This window comes from Lissotriton vulgaris, chromosome 5, assembly GCF_964263255.1.
Source record: "Lissotriton vulgaris chromosome 5, aLisVul1.2, whole genome shotgun sequence".
NCBI lineage: Eukaryota > Metazoa > Chordata > Amphibia > Caudata > Salamandridae > Lissotriton > Lissotriton vulgaris.
The window spans coordinates 1137076821-1137099267 of NC_141693.1; the positions used below are offsets into that span (position 1 = coordinate 1137076821).

The window sequence follows — 22447 nt, forward strand, 5'->3', positions numbered from 1 at the left end:
AGCGTGTGGGTGGGGGCTAGGCTTGGCTGGTCTGAGAACATGTGAGAGCTGCTTTGGGTTCCCGGCCCAACCCTGGTGCGATCGAATGCTAATCTCTTCTGTTCTTATTGCCCTCTTCGTAAACGTGTCCTGCCTAGTGGCTTTCTTCTCGCTCACAGGCATATTGTGACTGTTACCTGTTATGTTCCTCAAGAAGGACATTGTGTTCATATGTTCAGTGATGTCATCTAATGCCTCTGCTGATCATTCATAGAATGTTTCTGCTCCCATATCTTCTCCTAAGATGCTATGTGTAAGGATTGTGTCATCTGGTCCTCTTTGTTATGTCATATATGGCACATTTGGGGCCCTCCACTGTCCCACGGTTCTTTCTTCCTTTTCCTGAGTCGCTTTTTATTCTGCCTGTTCATCTTACTTCATTTCAGCCCACTTGCCCACACTATTCTCTTCTGCTATTCTTCTTGATGTCTAAATCTCCATCACTCTGCAGGAGGTGGGTCTGGTGTGAAGGCTACCCTGGTCTCATTTTTACTGCTGGTACTTGTTTTTGTCAGAAAATCTTTCTATCTTCTAGCATCACCCGTTCTCTTTGTGTCCCTTGATCCTTCATGAAGTGCACCCCCATCTTTATTAATGGGGACATCTCATCCTCCAAATGAAGTATAAATCTAGTGTCTACTGTCCCTACATATTTAGTACTGTCCCCACCTGACTCTTTCCATGGAATATCTATTAGCTCTCCGGACATTGACAATTGAGTTTGCTGTCTTTGATGTTATTCTAACCAAGCACCAGGATATCCATATGGTGGCAGTTATGCGCTATATAAATTCTTTTTCCATTCCATTCCACCCATTGTCTCCCAAGGTGTACTAATCCATTGTAGCACATAGATATATATATATGAATGTACTTTCCATGTTGAGAAGTAGATTTTGATGGTGGGCTGTATATCCCACAGCAGAGGTATGTGAAGAGGTGGGTGGTGAGAGCAGTGCATCAGGTTACATTGTGTACATGTCCTGTACCTTTACACTATCTAAACTTAATTGCACATCTTGGTAGAGAGGTGGAAGAGCTGAATCGGGGGCCTGAGACTTTATCTTTAATTCTCTCATTTGTTTCACAAAAGATCCTCCTGAGGTCTAGTGCGTTATTTCTTTTCTATATTTTACTTCACTTCAATTTGTTTTGTAGGAAAGTGGCCATGTGTTGTATTGTTGTAGTATCAAATGTGCCCTCTTTATGCCAGGCATATGCACGTTTTAATGTTGCTGTATGCCATTCTTTGCAATATCTCTTTATCCTTTCCTAGTCACTGTAACAATGTGTTCTAAAGGAGACCCTGTGCCTTTTTAGTGAACTTGATCTTGGGTGCTATAGTTTACTTTGGAATTTAACTCCTATTTACCTCATGGGATATTTCCAAACTTTACATAAGCCTTCATTAGGCCACATAGGTGAACATCAGATCTATGTATCCCTAGACCACTTCGCTCACTACTCCTTGGAGATTGGTCAATTCTTTTTAGGGACCTTCAAAGGATGCCATATTCTTGGTAAAACAACTGGGACAAGTTTTATAGACTTTAAAACAATCTCCTTTATTCGAAGTATGCGAAGGTCTTTTTTGCAGTTACCTGAAAGGTAGTTAAATATATTACTATGTATAGTAGCTGATAATTTGTCTGCAGTCTGTAAACCCTCAAGAAATGTGTGTCCGCCCCAGTCTATACCATTTGATAATTCTCCTACCCTCTGATCGTAAGGTTCTACAGTTTCGTTTTGGGGATGATATTTAGTTGTCAGCAGTTATGAGGTTCATAAGGCTACTACACTACTTATACCATGGAGGACTATGATCTTGCATTAGTTTTTTGGGTGGTTCTTTTTTAATTGTCTGGCAGGTGTACTTCTGCTTTGTTAATTTAAGTTGTATTAAAACCTAGAGTTGATATGCTATTTTATTTTTTTAAATTCTTTTGATTAACTATTCCAAAAAGAAATAGAAGAAAAGCATCAGGTGACAAACTCGTCCTTCACATTATTCAAGTACACATGTTGATACATCATAATCATTAAACTGATAGAATTCAGGGATCACTGGGGCTCCAACGCTAATACCTCTTCTCTGACTGCTGGAGGTGTGCAAATATCCCCTCTGAATCCATTCCACGCCCCCCATACCTTCCCCCACTTCCTGGGGCAGCCCCTGGCAATATATAGACCTTTCCTTGAACATGCACCAGTCCAGATCTTCCATCCATTTTCCAATTTGAGGCGCCTGACTAGCACCCCACAACTGAGCGATGTTTAGCAACCATGCATGCCAGTGTCACCTACAAATTTCTAGATGTATTTAGGTCCATGGGTTCCCAAACATTCAGGACACATCTACGATCTCCAACGCCAATTCTACCCCCATAATCTTTCGGATCTTATCGTGAATCTGACCCCAGTAATCTTGTATTTCGGGGCAGTGCCATAGTATATGCATAAATGTTCCGAACTCCCCACACCCTCTCCGACATTCCTCACTACTTGCCAGACCCATCCGCACTAACCGGGGCCCCGTGGTGTATGATCGGTGTAGAATCTTAAACTGGACCAGCCTAAGTCTCATGGGAGCTGCTACTACTTTCGGGGAGGAAACTGCTTTCCTCCAGTCCTCATCTAACACTAGGCCGTCTGCGCCCCACTGCTCTCTAAGAGTCGCTAACAGATCCCCCATATGATTTATCAGTTTTTTATATATCATTGAAATCGTTTTTTCTGGGAGATGGCCATCCAATACCTGGTCCTCCAGAGGGGAAGCCTCTGGGAGCATGAATCCTCTGGGGACATTTGCTGACAAGGCATGTTTAACCGGAGTGTATCGGTATCGCTCACTCTCCTGTAGATGATATTTTTCCTTTAGGGCGTCGAATGTAAGGATACCGTATTTCACCCAGACATCTTTAATCTGTGAGATCCCAATGAGGTCCTATCTATCAAAGCCCTTTGTTTTCCACAGGTTACCCAGAGTTCCACAACGGGGTCGCCAGGGTTAATTTCCCTTCCCACTGAAGGTTCCTAGTGGCAGCATGCCTTACTTGTACCGCGTGCGCCGGAGGCCCTAGAGGCGGAAACCAACCGTTTCTGGCATACAGGGCTCTCGTAATACCTCCCCCTGGTATCTGACCGCGGTCCATTGTAAAACCAGGGTCGAAAGGGGACCCATACACTGCGTGATTAATCGCTGCAAGCTGAGAAGCCCAATAGTACTTCAGAAGGTCTAGCAAACCAATTCCCCCGTCGTACCATGGATGCTCCTAAAAACTTGGCTGTTCGATCAATGATCAATGACTGCCCCTTCCTCACGCTAACCATCACAAATAACTGGTTTTATTAGCGCCAAGACGCCTGAGGGTATATGTTGCGCTTTACAAATATCAAAAATAAATAAGTGTAAGCTTAGAGAAGGCAATATGCGGCCTTCCCTCCCAAAGAAGCCGTCTTTGGAGGGACTCTGTGCTTAAAATATGAGGGGGGCACTGGGTCCATTCAATTCTGTAACATATATAGAAAGCGAGGAAGAGCCATCATCTTAAACAGAACCGCTCTACCCTACAAGGGAAAGCGGCAATAATTTCCATCTCGCCACATCTTTGCGGAGTCTGGCCAGTGGGGGCCCCAAGTTATCATATCTCTGTTTCGGGTCCATGGACACATATATACAGAGGTAGCAAAATCCTACTGATTCAATCTGCAGTGGGCAGAACTCCAGGATCACGGGGGGATCTCCGCTGAGGACGAAGAGCACAGATTTTGTCCAATTAATAGCAACTCCAGAGTATCTCCCGAATATTGCCAGAACATCTAAAAAAAAATTCAAAGAGTCCCTGGGAGTAGTGAGATGTAACAAAATATCGTCAGCATATAGCGAAACCTTATCTTCCCACTCCGAGGTCCAGCGCAACCCTCTAATTGATCGGTCCCATCGGACCCATGCCGCCAACGGCTCAAGGGCTAGTGCGAATAGTAGTGGGGACCGTGGGTACCCCTGTCGTGTGCCTCTGTTTAAAGCAAAGTCAACAGACCTGTGGTTATTCACCACTACTCTGGCCAGGGGACTCGTATAAGAGGTAGACCCATCCTATGAAGTCCTGTCCGATACCGAACTTCCCCAGCATGGGAAATAAATAGGGCTATTCAACTCTGTCAAATGCCAACAGGGCCGCTGGTTCATGTGTCTTTGATGCACCTCCCAGGATCCCGTGCAACCGTCGTAGGTTGAGGGCCGTGTTTCGGCGCGGCATGAAGCCCGACTGATCAGGGTGTATCAGATCTGAGATAACCTAAACAAGCCTGGTTGCCAGCAGTTTTGCCAGCACCTTGGGTTCAGCATTTAATAGTGAGATCGGCCGGTAGGAAGAGCATTGCATCTTGGGCTTACCGACCTTATGAATGGCAACAATATTTGCCACCCGTTGGTCATATGGGAGTTGGCCCTTTTCCTTGCTCTCCACACACATTTCTCGGAGAAACGGTGCCACCTTATTCACATTGAGTTTATACAGCTCAATGGGGATTCCGTTCGGACCCGAAGCCTTTCCAGAATGAACACCTCTAATGGCCTGCTCCACTTCATCGTTCGTAAGAGGGGAGTCTAGGTATTTCCTGTCCTCTTCTGACAGCACAGGCCACTGACTGTCATGCATCATTGCCACATTTTCATCCTCCGTATAGTTGCTTGCAGACTTATATACCGAACGATAATAATCCGCAAATTCCTCTACTATTGCTTGTGGATCGGTCACTCTGCCTGACTCTCCTGTATGCAATTTTGGCACCAATCTCGATGCCTGCTTCCCCTTTTCTAGCCACGCGATAAGTTTCCCTGCTTTTTCAACATGTTAATACACCCTACTCTGGGTGTCCACGTTCTGCACTTTGGCTCTGTCTCTAGCCAGATTCTTATATTCATCTTGGAGTAACCGCAAATGGCGAGTTCCTTCGATGGTGGCATCTCTCGACACCTCTCCCTCCAGAGTCGCTAAGTCTGCCTCAATCTTATCTACCTCTGCCCTTCCTTTCTTTTTTTTTTTCCCGAGACCAGTGACAACACTTCTCCTCTGACTGTTTTGTAGGCCTCCCACAATGACTGGGCCGACTCCACTGTTCCCACATTTTTCCAAAAGTATCTTTCTGCAGCTTGTATCGCCTCCTTTTTTTTTGTGTCGGGATCTCTTAATTGCCATGCATTAATGGGGGCGATCCTTCCCGCATCCCCCTGCCCCACCTCCACTATGAGCCAAACTGGTGAGTGATCCGAGATCCCCCTACCTATATGACGTGCCTCCCGGACCCATGCTGCCTTTTATGCCGGCACCAGAATGTAGTCTATTCTCTATAGGGAGTTGTGTGCAGCAGAGGTGTGTGTGTAGTGCACTCCGTCTGGGTTCCTCAATCTCCACCCATCTATTAAACCTGTTGTGGCCACAAAATCCGGCAGCCACCTCTGAGACGGCGCTAGAATTCAAGCTGGCCATCTATCTGCTTCACCATCCATCACCGCATTAAAGTCCCTACCCACAATTGGTATCCCAACAGGCAGTGTCAACAAAATCGCACACAGATCACGATAAGTATCTGTCTGGAGACCTGGTGGGACATATACTGACAAAAAAGTGATAGTTCTTCCCTCCCACAGCCCTGAGACGCCGACATACCTGCCTCGATTATCTGCCCATGTAGCCTGGATAGTTTCTTTTTTTTTTTGAAAACCTTTATTAATACTTCAACCAGTTACAAGTATGGGCCTACAACCACCAGGGCTGGCCGCTAATCAATATCATTTCAACCAAGCAATTAGAACCAAACATGGCCTCCCGGGAGGCGAACACAATAGGACTACAATTAAAACTGGCAGCATGGCATACTATACGAGTAACAGGATAATAAAGGTTGCATTTTATAATATAAAGATAGAAGGATCAGGTGCTGTACAATATCACAAAGGTGCAGAAAGGGCGGGCAAAACAGTAGGAGGTCCACAATTAATTCGATATTATTCAAAACCATGGCGCTTAGGCATACGAATCAGGATAAACAAGCATACAATCAATGTTCGCGCCAGTGGAGCGCCCGCCCAATGGTACTGAAGTACCGTGAAAGTGTAGGCACAGATAAAAAGTCGACAATTGACAAAAGAATAGACCCACTATGCTGACGCGAAAAAGAGGAAACAAAAGCAAAGGTGAAGAAAGATAAGAAGAAAAAAAGGCCATAGAAACAAATAATAAAAACAAAATCCCCCCCCTCCAACCCCCCACCCTGCACCCCTGCAGATGACTACGGCCTACCCCCCTAGCAGCGTGCCTGTCGCCCCGTAAATGAACCCGAAATATAGAAGAACAAAGGGAAAAAAGGAAAAGAGAAAGAAAAAAGGGACTAAGACCCTACCCAAAAGGGGAGAAATGGAGGAGGACTATGTCAAACGCACTCCCGGACTCTCCCCCTTGTCTCAACGAAGAATCCCCCGCCATGATAACACGATCAAGCAGACCACAATGAAACAGTACATCAGAGGAAACTAGAAATCCCGCCCCGGACTCCGTTAACCAAAGAGAGCAGTCCAGTTACCAATAAATCAAAATTGTGAAACCTCAAACAACAGTCTCAACCTTGGCCCCGTCGAGCAAATTCGCTGATCCCCTCCGATAAAGAGAGCCCCACCGTAAAATTGTCAAAGGTCAAACAGAAGTTGTTGAACCATAGTCTATTAGTCGAAGTAAGTATGGCAAGTCCCAAAGTAGACGCTCGAGTCCGATAATGCCCCTTCCCGACTCGAAGACCAGACACTATCCCATCTGCCATCTTGATGGACCCGCAGGGAAGGGGGTGCGACACAGTCCCACACAGATCACAATTACGAGCAAGCGTCTCCAAATCGGGAAAAGCAGTGAAAAGTTCCGCCAATTGCAGTTCCAAAGATTCCAACTTTGTAGGTGTATCGCCGATCTCCACATGTTCGAACCGTTCCACTTCTGTAGGAGCATGGAAAACTACGAGCACCGGGTCAAATTGCATTGCTGGGGTAGCAATAGGGGAAGGAACTGACCTCCGGGTCTCGGGCAGCACATCTGAGTCCGGTCCCGATCCTCTAATTCTGTTTGCCGCCGACATCAGATTCCAGGCCTGGGTCTTCATAGTCGCCTGAAGTGCCTCAAGGGCCGCCATCACTGACCGCAATGACGGACCGCACTGAGCCTGCTCCGCCGGGCTTTGCATAGCATCAAGCATATTGACCCCCACGGAGAGGCGCCTTCCCCGGGGTAAGATTAGGCGGAGCAGGAATGAACCGTGAGGGACCGATCATCAATAGGTGTTAGTGCGCACCAAGTCTCCGATCCGACGGCACCGGCGCTACGTACGCCAGGCCCCCGGGTCTCGGACCCCCACACACACCACCTCGGGCGTCACTTGTCACCTCACCTCCGGTACAGTTCCAGGCAGCAGACCGGCAGCAAAGCAATCAGAAAGATGTCGGAAGTTCCATGGACGGACCCTGCCGCTCTCTCCGGTCCGCTGTTGTTCAACTCGGACCCAGCTAAACCAACACTAGAGACTCCGGCTTCCAGACTGGGCTAGGCCCCAATTAAACCTCGACATAACTCCTCTCCACCATGTCGGAAAATTCTCGGGATTGCACCATCAGCCCGCAGAATAGTTCATGCATCCGGATATGGGGCGAAAAATCGGGATATATGACAGGATCTTCGAGCGAAAGACGGGGGTCGGCGGAGCCGGGAGGCTTTGCGGCCATCTTGCTTGCTGTCGTAGCTCCTCCCCGTAGCCTGGAAAGTTAGTGGAGTTTTTCGTTAAGATGCCCACCCCCCTAGATCCCATGGTGAAGCCGGCATGTGCCACTAATTGAAAGCCACCCCTATGGAGGGCCATTCAACGATTACCGACCAAGTGCGTCTCTTTTAGCTACACCACATCTGGCGAGTGTCTCCTGATCAACTGACTCACCATGCCCCTTTTAATCTGGTTTCCCAGGCCGTTTACGTTCCAACTGAGCGTGGATACCCCTAATCCCTTACTACCAGAAGACATTGTAACGATAGTTCTGTAGGGTATCTCTGTGTGTAGTCCTAATCTAGTGAATAGTCCCGCCCATGTGCGGGGACCCCGGAGCAATCAAAAATAATCTCTTAAGCTGCCTTTTTGTGCGGTCCTGTATAGACACTTAAGAGAGAATTTAAAGACAGATAATTCTGCCAAGGCTACACTGTCCAGTACTTCAACTAGATATTCCACCAATTTTAACATCCGCACAGCCTGCCAAGTTTCTTACACAGAAAAAAACTTCCACTTTTACCAAGAAAATCCTCTGGAAAGTTAGAGAGGAAGGGGTGGACAGACAAGCCCTATAGGCTGCCATTATGTGGCTCAAAAAGGGATACTGTGCCTTTAAGGAAACTTTCTAGAACTCTCAGTATCCCAGAATGCACAGCAGGTCCCCTCCACTTTCAGTTCTTCTTTCCGGCTCCTGCTAGCAGGACCCTGGGGCATTGAGCTCTCCCTTTTTAGGGTTTATTTCAATTTTTTGCACTTTTAAAGTGAGTGTGTTCACTCGACGTGCTTTTGTGCCTTCTGTTATTACTGGGGTTTTTCTAGTAATTCTGAGCCCTCATTTATCAAATATGCCTGCCTTATTTGATAAATGCCCGGAGTGCTCGAGGAAGAAGGCCAAATCCGATCCACACAGGGTCTGTCTTCCTTCTAGTCATGTTCCTGAGGAGTGTGAGATCTGCCAAACTTTCTCCTCCAGGACCCTGAAAAACAGACAGAAGATCAGGCTCCAAGGACTGGAGCAAAGGAAGCAGCAAGGTGGTTCTGGGAATTCTGGAACTACTTCATCTGCCCGTGCTGAGGCCTCTGAGGGGCGCCCCAGTGAGAAGAAGGCCAGAAACCTCCACCGGTCTCCGTCGACGTCGATAGACTCGACGTCTGCGTCGAGAGGGATGACCACGGTCTGTTCCCTGTCTCGACAGGGTTCTGGTTCAAAGCGGCGACAACGTTAGACGTTGAGGGGACTGACGTCGAAACCTCCGTCGACGCCGAGAACAATTTCATTGTCGAGCCATCGACGTCGAGAGAGGTCACGACGGCGCCGGCGCTCGCTGTCAAGGCGACACCGCCGTTCGGCTTCGTCGTCGACTCTGCGTTCGACGTCGAGGAAGTAGACGACGACAAAGATCGACGTCGAGAAAAAGGCAAAGTACTTCGACGTCAAGACGGCGATCGTCGATGGATGTCGAGGAGAAGGACTCTAACGTCGAGACAGAGTTCATCGACGTCAAGCAGCCGTTCGACGTCGAGATCGTTCTTCAACGCCGAAGAGGCGTTCGGAGCCTAAGAGGAAGGCATCGTCCTCCAGGAGGCTTTCTGGCGCCAGAAGCTGCTCCAGATCATCAGGGGCACGACGGCGACGTCGCTCACCGACAGAGGCACGGCCTCTCGGTCTCCCCAGTCAGGTCAGGCGATGAAGAAGAAGAGGGTAGAGTCTCCGGCTCGGTGTACTCTGTGGTATACTCGCCACCCAACCGGGATCGCCTTAACCACCGCCTGCGTTGCCGAAGGATCCGCCTCCTCGGATTCCGACGCCACCTCCTCCTCCTCATCATCCTCCGCCTCCTCCACCTCATGGGCTGCCTCCGACTCCGCCTCCACCGCCTCATGGGCGTCCACCTGCACCACAAGGTCCGTCTCGCTGACGCACTTCCCGACTCCGCCTACAGGGCCGCCTCTTCCGAGGATCCCTGTCAGGCCGCCGCAACTTCCGCCACAAAGACCTCCGGCACGCCCAAGACCTAGGAGGTCTCGATCTCGCTCGGGACGGAGAGGGAGATCAAGGAGCTGCCGTTGTTCATCAACAAGATCTAGACGGGGCTGCAGGAGGGACAGGTGTAGGTCCCGTACAGACTCGTCCAGCGCCAGGGACTATTAACCGACCCTGTTAGTCCCCTCGGACGAGGGTGTCGCCTGTGGACGATATCATATCCTTTCAGGAAGTGCTGCTGAGAGGGGCAAACGAGCTGGGCATCATGCGGACGGTGCCCACGCCTACGACCTCCGTCATCTTTGAGACGCTTCACAAAAAGCAATTGTCTCGGCCTCTGTTACCATTAGTACCGTGATTGGTGGAGCCTGCCATGGAACTGTTCCTCACTCCGGCGACTACCAAATCAGCCCCCTCCAGGCTACAAAAGAAATACAGGGCTCCTGACTCTGACCCGGCGTTTCTGAGGGTTGATCCTGCACCGGATTCAGTGATAGTGACGGCGGCATGAAAACATGCCACCACCCCTTCATCTACAGTACCTCCAGAAAAGGAGAGCCGCTGGATGGACTCGGCAGGCAGGAAGGTCTGCGGGACGGCCGCCACCTCTATGAAGGCCGCAAGTGCCTCGGTGTTGTTGGGGAGGTACGATCGAGCACTCTGGGAGTCCCTCCAACAGTTCGCTGACCTCCTTCCCAAGGAGAAGGATTTCATGGAAATCTTGAATGAGGGGCTGCTGGTCTCTAACCAACTGATCAGCGCAGCAGCGGATTCGTCACTCCTGGCAGCCCACTGGTACTGCCATGGGGTTAACCAGAGACCTCCTGCCTGGCTGAGGCTTACGTCATTGAAGCCGGAGGCTCAACAGAGGGTGGCCAACTTACCATTTTCGGGCGAGACCCTCTATGGTAAGCACGCCGACGATGAGATGGCCCGGATGAAAGCTGAGGCAGAAACCCTGACAGCTGTCGGGTTGGAGAAGCCCAAGGACCAGAAAAAGACCTACCTCCTGTTCCAGAGACGGTACGGGGCGCAGGGACGAGGGCGAGGCCAGCAAACTGGACAGCAACACCAGCAGCAGTTCCAGAGGAGGCCCTTCCAGCTTCTTCTACACCTCTTGCTGCAGCAGATTCACGTCCTCAATTAAACTGGCTGTCTTGAGCTCAAGTGTCTTGACCTTCTCGTTCGCCTTCGAAAGATCCGCCCGTATCACCCCATCTCAAGGGTAACGGTGTCCATCTTATTGTCTAGAGCCTCCATCTTCTGGCCCAGGGATGCCTGCAATCCGGTAATCGCCGCCATGAGATCCGTCAACGTTGGTTCGGCAGTGGACTTCGTGGTTGCCTCCCCCCAGACGGGACCTTCCTCGTTTCCACTAGGGACCTCTTGGGCAGAGTGTATCGGTCCAGTTTGTTTGACTGGATAGTTCTGGACCCCTTGGACGCCCGAGGCAGGGACTTCTCCTGGTCCGTTTTTGTCGCCATCTCCTCTTCCTGATCCACTTCACCAGTTGCGGCGGACCTCTTCACTGTGGATCAACTGCACCGGTCCCTGCCTGACGCCCCTCGACAGATCGCACTCTATCCTGTCCACGCCGGGTATCCACCAAGTCGTTACCCAACCGCTCAGTCCAAGGCGCTCCCCAGCCGCTCCTCTTCCAAATTAAACGCCTGTTGCACCGTTCAGGGGGCTCCCGGCGCAGTCTTCTATCTTGCATTTATTCCCCCTAGCTCTCCCAGCTGATCCGGAAGGTTGTCTGCTTTTATCAGTGGTGATGCACGCAGCTTGGGGGCTCCCTTCTGCCGATCCACACACCTGACCCCAAGTAGCAGTGGCGTGAGAGGATTAACTGGGACTCATGCAGGCCGACCCAGTCTGCTCCTCCCTTTAATAGCCACCCATGTAGATCAGTTCTTCAGTGGGCCCCCTCCAAATGGGGAAGTTCTCCACCTCCTCTAGGGCACCACACTCACTGGGCCTCTCAGTGCCGGGCCGCTGTTGCGCCCCGCGCCCACACCTCACCTGTCTTCTGTCGCCTCTCACCCTCAGCTCGGGTCTCCTCACTCTGCACCCGGGTGCGTTTGTGGGTGAGCAACTGTTCAGGAGATGTGTGCCTGTTCCCGGCCGATCACGGCCGTTCACAGTCTCAGCCGGTCCGATCTCCAGCAGGACAGCCGTGGCTCAGAGCTCTCACTCACGCACCTCTGCCTCTCTCAGTGCGGCCAGGTGCCCCGGTGGACCCCAAGCCTTGTAGTCCGGTCCGGCGATGGCTGAATCCCGGCCTCTGATACGCCTGCACTTCGGGCGGCCCCATCAATCTAGCGAGGCCCCGGCATGCACTCCTCACGGGGCCCCACACCTCCTCAAACAGTACCGGCAGGCACCACTACTCCGCCGCTGTACCACAATGCGGCTAGGTGCTCCGGTGGAATTTGCGTTTAAAAAAATATATATATATTTCAGACCTGTCCGGTAGCGGCCGGGCCTCTGTCCCTGTTATTCTCCACTCGGGCGGCCGCACCAACCAATCGAGGCTCCGGCTTACACGCCGGCCAAGGCCCCATTCACAGCGGCACATACGGGGATCGGAGCTTTTCCGGATGCCGGGTATGGGGTGAGAGCACAGGATTTATAGCAGGATAAGGCGGCAGGGAAGGGAAGTCGGCGTAGCCGATTCCCTACGCTGCCATCTTGGTCGTTGGCTTGGCTCCTCCGAGTTGATATACTATTAATACCTAGGCCTGCATACGTTTCTAACATTAAGGGGTTTTGCAATGGTATTGGTAAGATCAGTTCCTTTGGAGAGGGTGACAGTTTGACTGTTATAAAAAATGGATAATTAATTTGGGATCTGTTGTAATTGATTAGTTAACTGTTAGGACATTAACCTAATTCAATCAATTACTTTAAACATTCATGTGGAATGTTGTAACTGATCTCTCATAAGAATAGGACATAATACTTATTCCTAAATTATACACTAAATAGCATAAACTTATATACTAACCTTATTATGTGGCCACATACTAGGAGAACAAAAACAGTACTGCATCAATTCTAAATTACATACTAGGGCAAGCAAAGCATTGCTGGTAACTTACCTCTGGATTCGTAGAGAGGACAACTTTTCAATATTGTGGAGATCATACACTGATTACTCAGCCTCAAACCCTGTTCTGCCTGGACCACTTTCAACTACATGTATTATAGAAAAAATTGATAATGTGTTTTCATATAAAAAGGAATAAACCTCGTACTGTCTCCACCTTAAAAATAAACGCCAAACACAGAGTCCTACCTGCCTCTTAGAAATGCAGAAACTTTTACTCAACAACAGCATCTTTTACCTTTCAAAACTGCGCAGATCACTTCTTAGGGGTCTTTCAGTTGTCTGGGCTGGCAGTCGGTGAAGGCAACCAGAGGTCCTGGCTGGTCATGCCAATATGTTTAAGGAAAATCTATCAATAAAGTAAGACAAAAATTTTTTACACAATAATACGGATTTAATCAATCAATTTTGAAAATCTGTCAGTCTCAAAAATAGAAAAGTCCGGAGTTCAAAGTTCTGGATTATAAGCAGTAGTTAGTATATATACTGCAAAAGCCACAAAAACCCAGGTTACAAATTCCTATATGATGCAAATAGCAAGCTGGGCAGATGACCTATTGCCAACACAATTCATGTGTTGGCAATATCTTATGTGTCCGTGTTTAGCAAAAGCCCCCACTTTTGGATTTGTTCTTTCAATTCTCAGAAAAGGGGTGAGATAATCATAGAAATATTTTTTTTGTTTTTTTGCATAGCAAGTGAGTATCTCTTGATTGACGTTATCGGGCCCAGCATATTAGACTTTAACATATTCTCAACAGGCTTGTGCTAAGGCAGAATTCACGCTTGTTTACACTCTGTACTCTATGTTCCATGGCAATGCAGAAACAATTTGTACTGTAGGCCTTGTGTTCGGATCGAAATCTGGCGACCTTTTATTATGATATCTGTACTAATTCTTAATGCCCTGCCAAGTTTGTATCTGCAAAGAAATATCATATCTACTTCTGTATTTCAGCGCAGCTAAGTTAACCATGCAACATTCAGGTCTGTTTTCTAAAACAAATGTGCACTCAGTTATCTTTTTCAGCACCTCCATTTATTAGGCCTAAACCTGTTCACTACTTACATAGGTTGAAACCTATCCCTCACCTGAAATGTTTGTATTGGGGTTTGGTATGTTTTTTATTCGTGCTTATGGGTCTATAAAATGTATTCCTATTATTTCTCCACATCTATAGCAAAAAGAACCTATTGGGTGTTTGCTGACACCAGCATGTGAATAACTAAGAGGGAGTGCTTGTTGTTTGGAGGCACAAGACTTTTTTGAGTAGGAGTTTAATATGTATGATCAGTACCATATTGCCTGGATGGGGAAGGTCAGAACAAGAGTTGAAGACTGGAGCAGAATGGATCTAAAGACAAGACTGGAATTGGAAACTATCTGTAGAAATAGAACCAATGAAAAGGGAAATGTCGTTTACACTACGAAACTAACACCTAGCAATGAAACAGTAGACTAACTAATATAAAGGATAGTTTGTATGCTCCAAGGAAAAGTGTGTTTTTAAAGAGATCATAGTAATACAAGGAGCAGTTATTTTTATAGTCTTGAGTCATGATGCAGCTCTTACTGAAGACGTACACTAAGTGCAAGAAAAGGGCTAGCTTGCAGACTTGCTTACTAGACTCAGGTCTCCACTACATTAAGGATTTTATGTTCAACACAAATTCATCTAGTTTTGTACACTATTTATTCATAATATAGTGTTCATTCAATTTATCTTGTTCAAAAACATTATAGACATATAGAATATAATATAGATACACTCATGTACAATATACTACTACAAAATCATAATACAAATGAATTTTTTTCAACTGTGGATGATGATGGCCCAATGCATTTCGGGACTTAGACAGAGTCCCTTCGTCAGGAGCAACATCCACTCTGAAAACAATTACACCCCTTTAGGGTATGAAACCTAGCTGAGTAGACAACCAAAGGTCTGTCTTAAACTGGTGATAATGATAATAATACAGAATTTTATAAAGCGCGAACAGCTACCTCACTAGGTGGCGCTAGATGAGCAGAATGAGACCAGATCAGGGAGGTAGGGCCACTGGCTTAAATCTTCTGAGAGAAAAGCCACGTCTTCAGTAGTTTCCTAAAGCTGGTTTCCGACGGTGCCAACTGAAGTGCAGGTGGCAGGGTGTTCCAAAGAAGTGCGGTGTTTGCCGCAAAAGTCCTGCCCCCCAAACGCGCCCTTCTGACGCGTGGGACGAGTAGTTGGGCCCGGCAGTTGGAGCGGAGCAAGCGGGCCGGAGTATATCTTCGCAACCGATTTCTTAAGTAGTTGGGGCAGGTTCCATGTAGGGCTCTGAAAGCCAGGGTGAGAGCCTTGAATTTTATCCGACTAGCAACTGGCAGCCAATGTAGCGAGCAAAGATGCAGAGAGACATGATGTTTGAATGGGATATGCTTTATCAGCCTCGCAGCCGCATTTTGAACAGTTTACAGTTGCTGAGTCAGATATTTCGGAAGACCCAGATAAAGGCCGTTGGCATAATCCAGCCTGGGGGTGACCGTGGCATGGATCACCGTTTTACGGCATCCCTCTGGCAGAAGCCGGTGGATTTTACGCAAGTTTCTCAGTTTGCTGAGGCATCCTCCGACCACCTGCTGGATGTGGGAGGAAAAGGATAAGCTGTTATCCCACTTAACCCCCAGATTTTTTGCCTTTAGACTGGGGGAGGAGCTGACCCCATCTCAGGAGGCCACCAAAACTCCGCTGGTGGGGGAGTGCCTTTCCCAAAAAAGATTACCTCCGTTTTGCCCGCATTCAATTTTAGTTTATTCGTATTCATCAAGCTTGCCACATCTCGAAGGCAACCCTTGAAACTTGCAAAGGTGGCCTCTGACGACTCTGAGTACGAAAAAACCAGCTGGGTGTCATCAGCATAGGAAATGGCGGTAACCCCCCAGTTGGCAATTAACGTAAAGAGCGGGCTAAATAGATATTAAATAGCAACGGGCTGAGTGCCGAACCCTGTGGGACCCCGCAGGTCAGTTTCCTAGGTCTAGAGGACGCGGCACCCATCGCCACCTTCTGAGTTCTGTTGGACAAATGCAAGTGTAGCCACCCTATCGCCTGACCCTGGAGACCGATCTCCGACAGTCGGTGTAATAGCCTGCCATGGTCGACCGTATCAAAGGCGGCCAATAGATCCAGGAGCACCAGCATAGCTGATGCCCCTGAATCCAACGACCACCTAACTGACTCTGCCACCTCGATCAGGGCGGTCTCGGTGCTAAAACCAGGTCTGAAGCCTGATTGTGTATCGTGTAAAATATTATTATCTTCCGTAAAGTTCAACTGCCGTTGGATCAGTTTCTCTAACATTTGGCCCGGTGCCGCTAGTTGAGAGATTGGGCGGAGATTGCTAAGGTCCTCAGGGTCACCATTTGGTTTTTTTTTCAATGGGAGAAGAGTGACATGCTTCCAACCCTCAGGGAACACCCTGAACGTGATAGACGTGTTCCAAATATGCTGTAGGGTGGGCGCAATTGTGTTCGCCATCAAGCTCCATAACTTTGGTGGACAAGGGTCATCTGGCGACCCTGATTTACAGCGCTTTAATTCCTGCATAACCAGAGCTAGTGACACTGGCTGAAATTTGCCTAAGGCCACTGAGGAAGCGCCGACTTCTGCTGTGTCAGCCTTCACCGTAGGCATCGACGGGACAAAGGTATCGTACACTTTCTGGATTTTTCTATCAAAAAAGTCGGAGATGCTGTCACAGAGAGCTGCCGATGGGGAGACCTCCCTCTCAATGCATCTAGGTTTAAAAAAGGACTGCACTATTTTAAAGACTTATTTGCTCGAGTTTCCTGCTTGTTGAATAGAAGACTCAAAAAACTGTTTTTTTGCCTTATTAATTGATTTATGAAGTTTTCTAGTGGCTTCTCTATATGGAACCCTCGCCAAGGCACAATAATTTGTCCTTTAGATCCGCTCCAGCCTCTTGCAGGCTGATTTTTCGGCCCTAAGCTCCGGAAAGAACCAAGGAGCCAATGGAGCTTTCCTCTGTGACATTGCTCGTTTTGCTGGTACGATGTGCGACACCATATCCCCTATCCATTGGCTCAGCGCCTGAGAGTCTTTATTAATGTTATTGGTTAGTAACGGGGGATTCCGAGCCAAGACTGTACCCATAGTTTCAGGGGTCATTTTTTTCCATTGTCTCTGCAAGAAGGAGCGTTTTCCCGTCTCCAGCCCCCCACCCGATAGCGCTACCTCAAAAGGAATTAGCACATGGTCCGACCAGATCAGTGGCTGAGCTACATCAACTGACAGATCCTTAATATTGGAAAATATCAGATCAAGCGTATGGCCTGCTTTATGCGTGGGACCCATAATAGATAATGCCAGATTAGCAGCGCTCAGCGTAGCGATTAATTGCTCCACCAATGGACAGTCCGCTCTATCAGCATGTACATTAAAGTCCCCCACTACTATGAAGTATGGATGAAGGAGAGCGCTTTGGACTATAATGTCCATGAGTGCCACTAAGCTGGCTTCTGGGCAATCCGGGGGGCGGTATATAATTAGCCCTGCCAGTGACTGATGGGGATCAATTTGGACGCAATAATGTAGTCCCTCCAACCCCGAGATCATAACCGTCGAAGAGGATGAGTGAAAACCGGTCCCCAAGGATGAGGGCCCCCCTCTTCTACCATCCACCCGGTTGGAGAAGCTCATTTTAAAACCTGATGGTACCTCTAAGGCGATAGCGGTCATATTGTGGTCGTTCAGCCACGTTTCAGTCAGAAACATGGCTTCACACTCTTGACCCTCCAGCAACAGCCAAATATCTTCAGCATGTCTTACCATGGACCTGCAGATCAGGAGGTTCTAAAGCTGCGGCTAGGCTGGCGTGTCGAAACTTTAGGTGTAGCAGCGCGTGTAAGGATTGCATTGCTTAGAGACTTCCCACAATCAAGGCATGCCTGCGGGATGTTAGCAAACCCTAAGTCCGGTGGGTATGCTTTGCAAAGCACTTCCAAATTGAATGCCATCAATTCCTCTCTTGACCAGACAATCCTGCCACCATCTGCCCTCGCACCGGCAGCATAACTGGCCCTGGCCGCTGTTCGGTAGCAGGCGGGCTTGCCTTAGGCGCGCCCGCTGCGCTCGTCCGCTGCGCGGTCGAGTATCCATCTCCCTTATGTGAGGGACCCAGGAAGTGACGCAACAAGGGGGAGGAGTCGCGTCCCTCCGTTCAAGCGGCACAGAATAGCCGTGACGGAACGGGGACCGATCAGGTAGGTACAGAGGGGGAAAGAGTGCAAAACAGAGTGTATAAAATTCTGCCAACCAATTCAGCCCCCTATTATTTAAAAATACAGATTAGCACCTAAACGATACACAGGTAGTTTTAAAAAGATTAAAAGCTAGACTGTTTTTAAATCAACCGCACTAAAGCCTGACTATTTTTCAAAACACCACTCGCCACCAGCGCCTGGCTCACGCTGCTCACACTGGTAACAAAGCTAAATCGATAGCGTGTAGACAATATCCAATCGAATTTTCGCGTGTTCGACAGCTCCAATTACACCGATGCAATTATCCTGATATCTAGTAGAGTCCACCTACACCCTCATCCTTCTTCACGCGATAACGGTACACTAAGTGCGGCATCAGGCGCAAAGTCTCAGAACACACTTGGCATCCTCTGGTAATAAATTGTGTTGAAGGTTAACACAGGAAAGGACAAAGGGAATGGGGTCAGCGGAATCCGAACACAGAAATGTAGCCCAGGAAAGGGGGGACTGCTTTTAATGAACACCTAATGTGGAAAGCATGACCGATTACGGAAAGAGCATAGAAACCAACCTAAAAAATTCGGAAAGCAGGACTGACAAAGGTAATTGGGAAAGACCGATATAAAAAACATGGTTAGCTACTATGCATATAGGTTAAGAAATTCAGAAATACAGGCCAAGGAATTTTGCAGAACATAGTTAAACCAGCATTTGCAATGCAAAAGGTCTCGCATTTGCAAGAGTTGGAGCTATTGGCGGTGTAAACGACAATGTATTTTACCTAAGTGCTGTGCTGTGCATTGGCCTTTGGGACCTTAAAAGTGTTTAACAATGCATTATTTTTTCCAGGGATTGAATAGCTATACAATTACTATACACTGGCACATGCAGTCTGTGTATTCCCCACAGGTATAAATGAAGACAATGTCACGCATAAACATACAAGTGGAGTAACATAAAATGTAATACTAAACACCCAGGGGCTTATTTAAAAGCCCCCTGCGCCGAAGGTACAATACTTTTTCCCATGTTAAAAGTGATGCATCTGGGACGTAAGGGTCTTGTAAATAAGGGCCCTAGGATATGCATTTCGGTTTTCCGTTTGTAATTTTCGGGGGTAGTGGAGTGAGCTAGAGTTGATGGGTCAGTGAGGGCTTTATTCTACCAGCAACGACAGTTAGCAAGCACAGTCAGACCGTGTCTAGCGCGCAGAAGTCAATAGTGCAAGGTGGAAGTCAGCAGAATAAGGCCATTGTTTTGTCAGGCTGTTGGAAGCCAAAACAAGCTGTATACGTGACAAGACATGAATGTGACAAAATCAGAAATAAAGGGGGCTTGGTACAACAATGTGAGAAAGGAATGCGTACATAAAGCAGCACACAACATTGAATACAAATTATGACAACGGCAGGCAATCTGTACCTCATACCTCCTTGGCCGTTAAACCAGTGTTGACCTCAGTGCTCAGTGGGAGTTCGCACCTCATCCACCTGCGCAATAAATATAAAAATGCCTGCCCGTACCGCCATAAGGGTGGCTGCTCACCAAAGTGAAACGTCACCGGCTGCTGGCTGTCATTATTTCTTTCAGCCATGCAATGGCAGATGTAATAACAATGTTGTTGTAGGCGCTATTGCCAAGCGCTACAGTTAACTCCCAGTTCAATGCACGTGTGCAGTGTCAGCAGAGGTCCACTTGTTCTCACAATGCACACAGCAATTTTAAACTGCCAAAGTCAGCCAGACGAGAAATCCGGAAGTCACATACAAACATTTACTGTGGCATTAAAAGAATCTCAGGCACAGGATTCAGGCTACTGCAACATTTTCAAATCTACACGGTCCTTGGAGGTTATTGATGTTAGTATCTTGCACGTGCCGCTTCTGCAGGGAGAATAAGTGATTCGAGCAAAATCATAGGATTCCGTGCCAAGGTTCGAACCCGGTTCCCCAGCTACAAAGGTCGGCAGCTCTAGCCGTTAGGCTACATCCTCTCCCCATTTTGGAGTTTATCACTATTTGTTTAAGGATGCGTGCCCTGGAGGTGACAACACACTTTACATACCGTACACCGTGTGTGTTCAGTGTTTAAGACGTTCAGGCCTTTTGTCAATGTACTATTGAAAAAACAACTCATGCTTTGACCAGTGTGACAACAGATAGCAAATGGATGAGTCCATATTTTCCTGCACTTCTTTTAGATCCCTTTATATGTTGGATATATTTTGCAAGTGCCGTGTGTGCTGTGGAAAGAATCTGAGTGGCCTTACGATTACAAATTTGAAATGGTGGACGTGATCATTTGCTAAAGACTGAAAGCTCGAATTCTGCAGAGGAGCGCCGGTAGGTTGAGTGCTGCAGACTGTCGCCACCTGCGGAGAACCGGACTGCCTGGGTTTGTGTGGATTTGCTGCAGCCATTGTGAGCTTCAAGTTGATAATCTGCTGCTGCCCGAGGCCACCCTAAGTGGCCACTCAAGAGGGTGGCCCTATAGGAACATTACACTCCCCCCCCCCCCCCCCCCCCCCGCCCATGTCTTCCCACCCCCTTCTTGTCCCCAACGTGGGGGTGGTGGAGAGGAGGAGCCATGTGTGGGTCACGGGCGCGACGTCACGTCCGGTGCACCAGGTAGGCAGGGCGTGGGGTACTAAGTCCCCATCACCATTTTACTTGCCTCTTTGTTGCACCGGACGCGCCGTGGATGCCTTACCAGGGGACATGCAATCTTCTCGCGGCCCCCTCCCTGATGCGGTTTGCCTTCTCCTAAGGAGTCGCGATCTGCCCTCACTGTGAGTGCGGCTCTTTTCACCCCCCCTCTGTTGGCTCCCCCCCCTTTAGGGGTTGTAGCTGGGCTGGGCGGCCTGCTTAGGTGCAGGCCGCCGTTGGGGGGTGAGTTGGTGGCAGTTGCTGCGGGGCCCGGGGGTCACCGTCACTTGCCTGGGCCCTAGGAGCGCTGCAGACACAGGTCGGGGAGGTAATGAGGGGGAGAAGGCGCATACATCAACAGGCGGGTGCTCAGATTAAGGGCGGTAGGGGAGACACCGTCGGGGGTCCCCCCCTTTCCTGGTTGGGGTTCGGTGCCAATGTAGCAGCCCCGTGCTGGTGTCCCCCATTGTCCGCTTGGCCTGCGGTTTCACTTTCACGGAGAGAGGCAGTTCTGGCGGAGCCTTGGGTCGCCTCACGGCCCATGCACGGTAAGCGCTGAGGGCTGGAGATGGCAGAAGGCGGTGCCGGGCTTTCATCCCCAGGCTGCTCCTCACTGGCTGGGACTGACCTGCGGGTCTGTGCGGCCTGGTCGGCGTCCCGTGCTCCATGATCTCCATATGTGCCCCCGCCTTCGAGGTCCCACACTGCTGGGTCGTTTCCTGCTCTGGCCACAGCAAACCGCCAGCAATTAGAGGCCGCGTATGAGGGAAGTAGGTCGGGCGACTCACCATCACGGGCTGTGTCTGGCACAATCCACCCGTCCCGAAGGAGAATTTCATCTCTCTCTTCTGTCATGGTTTAAATATTCTGGCAAGGGGTAACTAGTCATATCTAATGTTGTTGAGGATTCCTAATTCGGAATCCAGGTTTGTTGGACACATAGTAAACTCTTAAACGTGTAGGAATACTTGCACCTTCTCAACTGCCATGACTCGCGCGTTGCTCGGCCACAGTTCATGACGGGGGAGTACTCCCCATGGCTGCGCCCTCCTTCTCCCCCAATTTTATGGCATAGGAACGGATAGGGGCACGCGCGTCGAGGTATCTACACGTCCCCCGCCCCAACCACGAGGGTCCGGAAAACAAAATGGCGCCCACCCACAGTAAGCCAGCCAACGCGGTCGGGCGCTAGTGTGCGACAGGCCTGTTCTTCAGCGGGGCCCAATTTCCGATGGGCAAGTAGCACGCAACTTGTCACGGGCCCGCTCGCAGATGCAAGGCGCATATCAGGGACTCGAATCCTACCTCCCGTATGGCAAGAAGAAGGATTAGTTTAGGCACGTCTCGCACCTCCCCGGGGGGGTCTGCGCAGGGTGCCACCTTCATGAGCAGCGGCTTAGTCGGGCCACCACCTCCAAGTTTTCCGGGGGACTTCATGAGCAGGTACATTTGCGTTGGTTTGGCCTCTGAAGGGGGGGATGGCGCGGCATCCGTGATGAACATCTCGTACTTCCGCGCGCAGTGTCATACCCGTGTGGAACACGGCCATGATTTCTAACATGCTCGGGAGTAGAAATGGCTTGCGAGAAAGGTTTATA

General features: G+C 49.0%; 1 protein-coding gene and 1 pseudogene across 2 annotated transcripts in view; one reads left to right on the forward strand and one right to left on the reverse strand.

Moving 5' to 3' along the window:
- The window catches only part of TDRD1 (tudor domain containing 1), a 1954313-nt gene that overhangs the window by 162104 nt on the left and 1769762 nt on the right, over positions 1 to 22447 (forward strand). The window lies entirely within an intron of this gene.
- On the reverse strand, positions 134 to 748 carry LOC147712107 (uncharacterized; annotated as a pseudogene).